Source organism: Poeciliopsis prolifica, unplaced genomic scaffold (assembly GCF_027474105.1).
Source record: "Poeciliopsis prolifica strain line A6 unplaced genomic scaffold, Auburn_PproV2 SCAFFOLD006, whole genome shotgun sequence".
Lineage (NCBI taxonomy): Eukaryota > Metazoa > Chordata > Actinopteri > Cyprinodontiformes > Poeciliidae > Poeciliopsis > Poeciliopsis prolifica.
Genome location: NW_026562381.1, coordinates 9,305,840 through 9,312,985, shown reverse-complemented (window position 1 = coordinate 9,312,985; position 7,146 = coordinate 9,305,840).

Sequence of the window (7,146 nt, the reverse complement as noted above, 5' to 3'; positions counted from 1 at the left end):
ATTATTATTATTATTATTATTATTATTATCATTTTCTACCTTTTTTCAAACTAAACTTTTAATTGGTCTAAAAATAGTTAATGATGGTTTCAGCCTCTTTAAAAGATCTGCAGACTTACTCATAACAAAATCAGATACTCTTCTTTATGTCTTGTTTGAAACAGACGTTTCGGGAACACTGCGATAAAAAGGGGACATAGAGTTCCTCTGGGAAAAGATTTCTTTTTTCAGGACAAAGAGGGGGCAAGTTAGGACTCTACACCTTTTCTTTACACCCTAATAAATGCAAATGAACAGTTTCATATAACTTTAACTTTTCTCTTCAACACAAAATGAAAGGGGAAGTGAAAAGGAAAGATGGAAGAGTTTTTTTTGTGGCCAGATGACGGCAGTGGGTTTGAAATTACTGTCTATTCATTTTAATATTGTTTTCAGCATCCTTTAGAATTTGATTTGATAATACTAATTCATTAACAGTCAACAAAAAAAAAAAACATATTGCAATAACAAAAGAGCTGTGCCTGTCTCCAGTGACCATGGCTTAATACTAGATAAAAAGTTTTTTTCATAATTTTGAGCAAAGCTATTTTTGAACAACAGTGGCTTTGGGTCTTTAAACTCTCCCACAGATGTGTATTTTGCTCAGTCTTTCTTTTATAATACTGGTCTTTATTTGACCAGATGAAAAACCTTGTTATTTCTGATATAATATCTATATCAGAAATAACCGGCAAAATAGCTGCATCATGTGGCATCATATCCATTCATACAGTTGACATGCATCGAGTCTTGCACACTGGTCTTACATGAGGAAAGTGAGGTCTGCAGTGCTCTTAGATGCTGTTCTGGATGAGCTTTAAGTGGTCCGTTGTACTGATAATGGTAGGTTTGGCTCCTATGGAATGTTTACCACTGTTCTGTCTTTTTCCTAATGGTGAATAATGGCTCCCAGTGTGGTTCACTGGTATCCCAAAGCATTACAAAGTACTTTGTAAACTTTTCTGGACTGACATGTTAGTGACTATGTGTTGCTAATGAAGTTGAACCAAAAAGTTGGAGTTAAGCACCAAGTAAGAGTCTATGGTCAATTCATCAAGAGAAAAAATAAACAGGTGGGAGAGAATAGGACACCGACTGGTGCAAGTATTTGGACTTGATTTTTTGCATACTTTAGTTTTGGTTAAGGGATTTTAAATCATACTATAATGCTTGGATTTTTCCAGTGACACCTAAAACAACCAGGTGTTTTGCAGAAGAGCTTAAATAACAAAAGAGCAAATTAGTGCAAATATCAGACGTGAAAGAAAACCGACACGTGGTATGAGAAAAGTCGACATGGATATATGTACATATTTGTCAGTGAGATATGAACTGACACATGAAAATGTTTTGATCTAAACCATTGCTTTGTAGCTTTTGTATGTTTAAAACTGCTGGGGTAGGTTATCCTTTGACCAAATCTGGAGTCGCTTCCAACCTGAATCAAGTTCTCTTCCAGGATTGTTTTGCATTTCCTGTTATCCAGCATCATCTTCCCACTAATTCTGACCAGCTTCTCTCTCTCGGCTGGAGAATGGACTCGCCACATCATCATGATTTTAAAGCTGTTCAGCATTAGAATTACGCCACAAAGAAATTTAGCATCTGTGTCTGAATTTTAACTTTTGGAGTCAAAATGGGATGAATGCAAATGACCACCACACTTAACATTTTTTGTAAATGATTTAAAATCCTTTTTTTTTCTATCACTTCACAAAAATGTGCTGCTATGTGTTATTCAATGAATTATAATTCCAAGAAAAGCTGCATCAATATTAAAAGCTGAAAGGAGTCTCTTCTTCAGCCAGGATTGGGACAGACTGCTGCATCTTAGGTGCCCAAAGGAGCATTAATGGATTTAATCCTCCCAGCAGCTGCTGGACTTTACAACATCACTGCTCCAAACAAACTCATGATTTTGCACAAACCAACTCAATAAGTGTTTACATCACATAAATGCACAGTTTTTGTAATTTCTTGTAATCAGAATGTTTTTAAATGCATTTATATTTTGATTCATCTTACTCAGTTGCACATTTTTGTTAATCTGTGTTGTTTTAAAATACTGAATATTCTCATTTAATAAATTTGCCTTTATTGTACAGTCAAATTCTCTTATTTTTACTTTTGGTTTAAAAACTTTACCTTTGTGTGAAGCTGCTTGGTACTATTTTGCCTATTGTCTACTGGTGCACTTCAGTTTTTGAATATCTTGAGTAAACACGGTTTTTCTAGTCTGAATAAATAAATATATGAGTTTGTGTGTCCTAAGATATAAATTTTTTATTAGAAACCTCAAAGCATGTTCTTATTTAAAAATGAAATGAAACAAACAAAAAAATTATATATACATATATATATATATATATATAATATATATATATATATATATATATATATATATATATATATATATATATATTTATATATATATATATATATATATATATATATATATATATATATATATATATATATATATATATATATATAAAAAAAACTAAGTCAGTGAAGAAAACATCAAAATTTAGGTGTGACTTTGTAAGTTTCATCTTTCCTCTGCTCTCATCACTGCGATTCGTAAACAAGCAGTTTTCTGCAGGATTACCTTTTTTATGATTCATTAAAGGGCGAAACAGATGGGTTGGATGATATTCTTTGGAGAAGTCCAGTATCACAGAGCTTTAATGAGTAACAACAGCTTGTATTTGTCATAGAAAAGTCTGTACTTTGAGGTCAGAAAACCATTATAACAGAATATGAGTAGTCATATTCAACTTTAAGTTTCACATTTAGTCAAGTGGATTACTTATTTAACTGCATGTTGAAGTTAAAAAGATGAGATTTGACATTTGCAACCAGTTATGTCATATTTAGACAATTCAATTAAAACGTTTGCTTGACTGATTTGTTTATCCTCTGGAATCATTTTAGCCTTTCATGTCCATCTGCTTAGAGCCAGGACGGAGACATCTGTTACTAGCTGCAGTTTTTAGGAACCTAGGTAACAACCAGCTCTACACACAAACACACACATACTGGACAGCATAGTGACATCGGTTTGATTCCCTGCAGTGGTGACATATGGGCCCGCTGTGTGCCAGGTTACTGCTGCGGCATTTACACTTCTAGCACCACGATGACCCTGATTAATGAATAATCAGTTGTTGATTTAGTTGGGCATTTTTATAGAATATCCAAAAGAAGCAGTCTGACTCTCTAAAATATTTCAAAAAATATTAAGCTTTTGTCCTTTTTTACTGCTTTAAACATAATTTGTTGAAGTAATTCCTCAATTGCCCCTTACTGCCCCTTATTTGAAAAGTGCTACAAATGAGCTTACACTGCAAGCATTATGATTTCAGCATGGCATTGCTTTTTTATTCAGTTTGTCTATGTTAAGGTTTGTCTGTCCCTGTCAAATAAACCTAATTGTATTGAATTTAATACTTGCTGTAATTATTGAATATATTTGTCAGATCAAAACACTGACTTCAGTCCTGACCTAGGGCTTTCTGTAGAGCTCAAACTTTAGTTTGAGAATTTAAGTTTCAGCATTTGGTGATCAACAGCTCTATAATGTTACGCTCCTCTCAATACAGTGAGAATTTAAATAGGTTTAGTCACACTAATGGTTTTCATTCTAAAGTTGTTTCTTCAGATTTATACAATGTACAATTTGAATTACACTATTCTGCAACGGTTTTAAAACACCCCTAAAAGCCACAATGTGCTGACGTGTTTTAAAGTGGGATTAATCAACAGGTTTCCAGAATTTACAACTTTTATTATTTTGTTAAACATAATGGCTCTTGGATCTACAAATCCCTGAGGCAGAAAAAGGTCCTGACCAGTTAATTCCTTGGTGGGAAGTAACTGGTCCTCCTAATGGGAGTTAGGAGTTAAGTGTTGTAATGGAAGGTTGTTTTCTTGCTTATTTGTTACTGAAAACTAAATGTGTGTAAGATTTTAAAAAGAGTAAGAAAACAAAAAACACTTTTTCTTTCTTGCGATAAGTGGGTCCAGCTTTGTGTAACAACCAAATGTATTTCTACCACTGATTTTCATCCCACCATTTAATCATGCTTTTTATTAACCTGGCTATTTATTCGGTTTCATGGTGTGAAATTTATGAATATTCTCTTGAACATTTTGTCAGTTTCTGATTACAGCATAAGCCACAGCCACGTGCAGGATTTTTTTTCTTTTTTTTTTGCTAAATGTATTGCAGTAATGGCTCCATGTTGCATGTCACTCATCATAGAGGTCATGAACAGTAGCTGCAGTGCTTTATCCTGATGCAGCACAAAGCACTGCAGCTCCTGACCTTCCCTGTGGTCAATATCTTGTTAGTGCTAACCTTTGAGATCTCGACTGCTCCTCTGAGAACCGGGAGATCTTTGCTGCCTTGGTGCGTCTCAGCTTCTGCCCTTCTGCTGTTATTGCCTTCTAATTATTTCATGCATCCCCATTTCCGCACTCTCTGATGAGCTTATTCATGCCCGCTGTCTTGTCGAGGTCGCCACATTCTGTCAGTGGAGGGTTTCAGGAAGTCAGAATTTTCTTCGCAAGCAGCTTGACGAAAAAAACATTGAAGAATTAAGTACGAGGGTAATAAAAACGAAGTGCAAGCAGAAGTGTGAATATTGGGAGGTGAGAGCATGTGTGAGAATGCCTTTGTTCATTTGTGTGTGAAAGTCCTTTTCATGCTGTCTTGTTGTTGGCTGTGTTAAGCTCAGAAGCTGCTGACCAAAGAAGGAATACAAATGTGTCACTTTATCAACATCAAAGCTTAATAATTAACAATATCCACGTAATGTTGCTGAGTATTTAAAATAACCAAATAAGTTCACCATCTGTTATTCTAAAAATATATAATAAATTGTGTTATACGATGTAAAAAAAAATAGAGCAAAAATAGTCGACTCTGTTTTGTCTTCTCTACGGGGTTCCATCTTCACACTTACTCTGACGAAAAGAGCTTCCTTCTGATGCTGTCTCTGTTTAAGACATGCAGACAAACTCTCACACCAGGGAGCCTGTGTCACTTTGTATGTTCTCTAGCATAATTAAAGGAAACATTTTTTGAACACACAACTCTTTAGACTTGATATTCTGCTCTTTTAGTGGAGTACCTTTGTCTTCACATAACCATTTATTAAGAACTGCTTCAATTTGTCCGGATCTGCCAGATCTAATTGAATTTTTAAAACAACAATTAGGGTCATGTCATTGTTTACATTATGATTAAAGAGCTTCTATGCACTCTGGAAATGTCTAGAATTTTATTCAAAAGTGTTACAAGTGCTGACTTCATTAAGGTGATAAATTGTTGGTCAAAAGTTAGATCAATCCATCCATTTTGAGCCTTTGCACTTGCAATGAGAACGCTGAGATTTTGTATTAATTTTTATCTTCAAAAAATATGCAGAACTCTCACAATAGTATATTTTGAACACTTGAAGTGTCACTATGAATTGTTGTTCCATAATGAGTTTGAGTTATATGACTTATACAAAAAGGCAGAATATCCTATTTAAGAAAATTTCATTTCACCAAAATAATGGAAAAAAGGAGCCTGTTTTTCTGTTGCTTTTTCATACCAAACTTCACAAACACTTGTAAATATATTCACTAGTCTGTGACATTTTTTTAAATCCCACATTACAAAGATTTATAGCTCACAAGATGTGTCCCTAAATTTGCCTTATATTGTACAAGTACAGGCCATTTAGTAGTGGTAATACTCTAAAATGCTAAAACCACCTTTACACCTCAGAAAATCTAATGGGTAACCAACAAACACATGCCATTAAGACACTTGCAGTTGCTCTAGTTTTCGATGCTTTTGTGGTCTCCCAAAAACCTGAAATGGGAGCTGTTTTAAAAAAATTACTATCTAATTGTTGAGTTGAGAAATTATTTTCAAGAAAGAAAGTTCGGAATCTTCCCATTATTGGATGACTAAAAATTTACTCCGATGCGACACTGAGCGGTGCTCAGAAAAATAAAATAAAGAAAAAAAAATATCTAAAACCAACAGCACAGGCTTCAATTAAAATACTAAATACCAATGTTCAAAGCAACACAAGTAGATAAGGAGAATGTCTTACTGCTGGAAAGAAACAGTGCAAATCATAAATTTGCTGAGTTGCATTGAAAAGAAAAGCAGTAGTTGTAGCTTTCACCTTTTTTATGCAGATGATATTTCAAATGTGAACTTCTCGTTCTTGGAAATGGTTAAGCATTATTTCGGAAAGATGACTATCTGGAATTATTTTGCAGATCAGTAAATTGCAAACCGTTTGTCTAATAGATGAGGCTTGTCTCAAATTGGACCACTCAACTGGCCAATGGTCCAAGTAAGTCATGGAACTTTACCTCAGTTTGCAATAAGCAAAAAAATCACAAGGAATAAATTGCATTATGTTGGATATAATCCTTTAGAATCTTGCATAGTTTCTGTTTTATTCTAAAGCTGGTTCACATTTTGAATCATGATAAAATGATCTGTCATTTTGGGAAGAAAGATATATTTTATGGACTCATGTAAGTTAATAATTATGAGCTGCTACTCTGTATTTGTCTGGGACAGAGAGGCTCATTTTCTCTAGCTATCCTGCACCGTCGGGCTGAGCTGACTGGTGTCAGAGGGAGGCAGTGTAGAGGAACGTTGAAATTTCTCTGACTTGAGAGGCTACCAGGGGCACACAGACTCTGCTGGTGACACCTCCTTAATGTGCAGGAGACGACAGGTAGACAAGGCAATACGGGAACCTAAAGGCCATTAGAAATGTGCAGGAAACGACTAATGAAGATGCTGGGCACTACCTGCCCAGAAAGAAAACACAATTTATTCAGCGGAGATTTCAGATAAGGCTGAGGTGTTCTGTATAGTTGTCAGACAAATGAAACTTAGTATTGGTGTGAAGGCAAATTAATTGACAGCATCTGTATGGTGACCAAGAAGTTAATGCATCTTGGTGGTGACAGTAGCATCTTCTGTGCCTCGTTTTTTCCCCAAGGGATTCAAATCCCTCTAGAGAACCAATCTCAGTGAAGCCATGGCAGGATTGTCTGGATTTCTCCACTGATTCCTGAAAATGG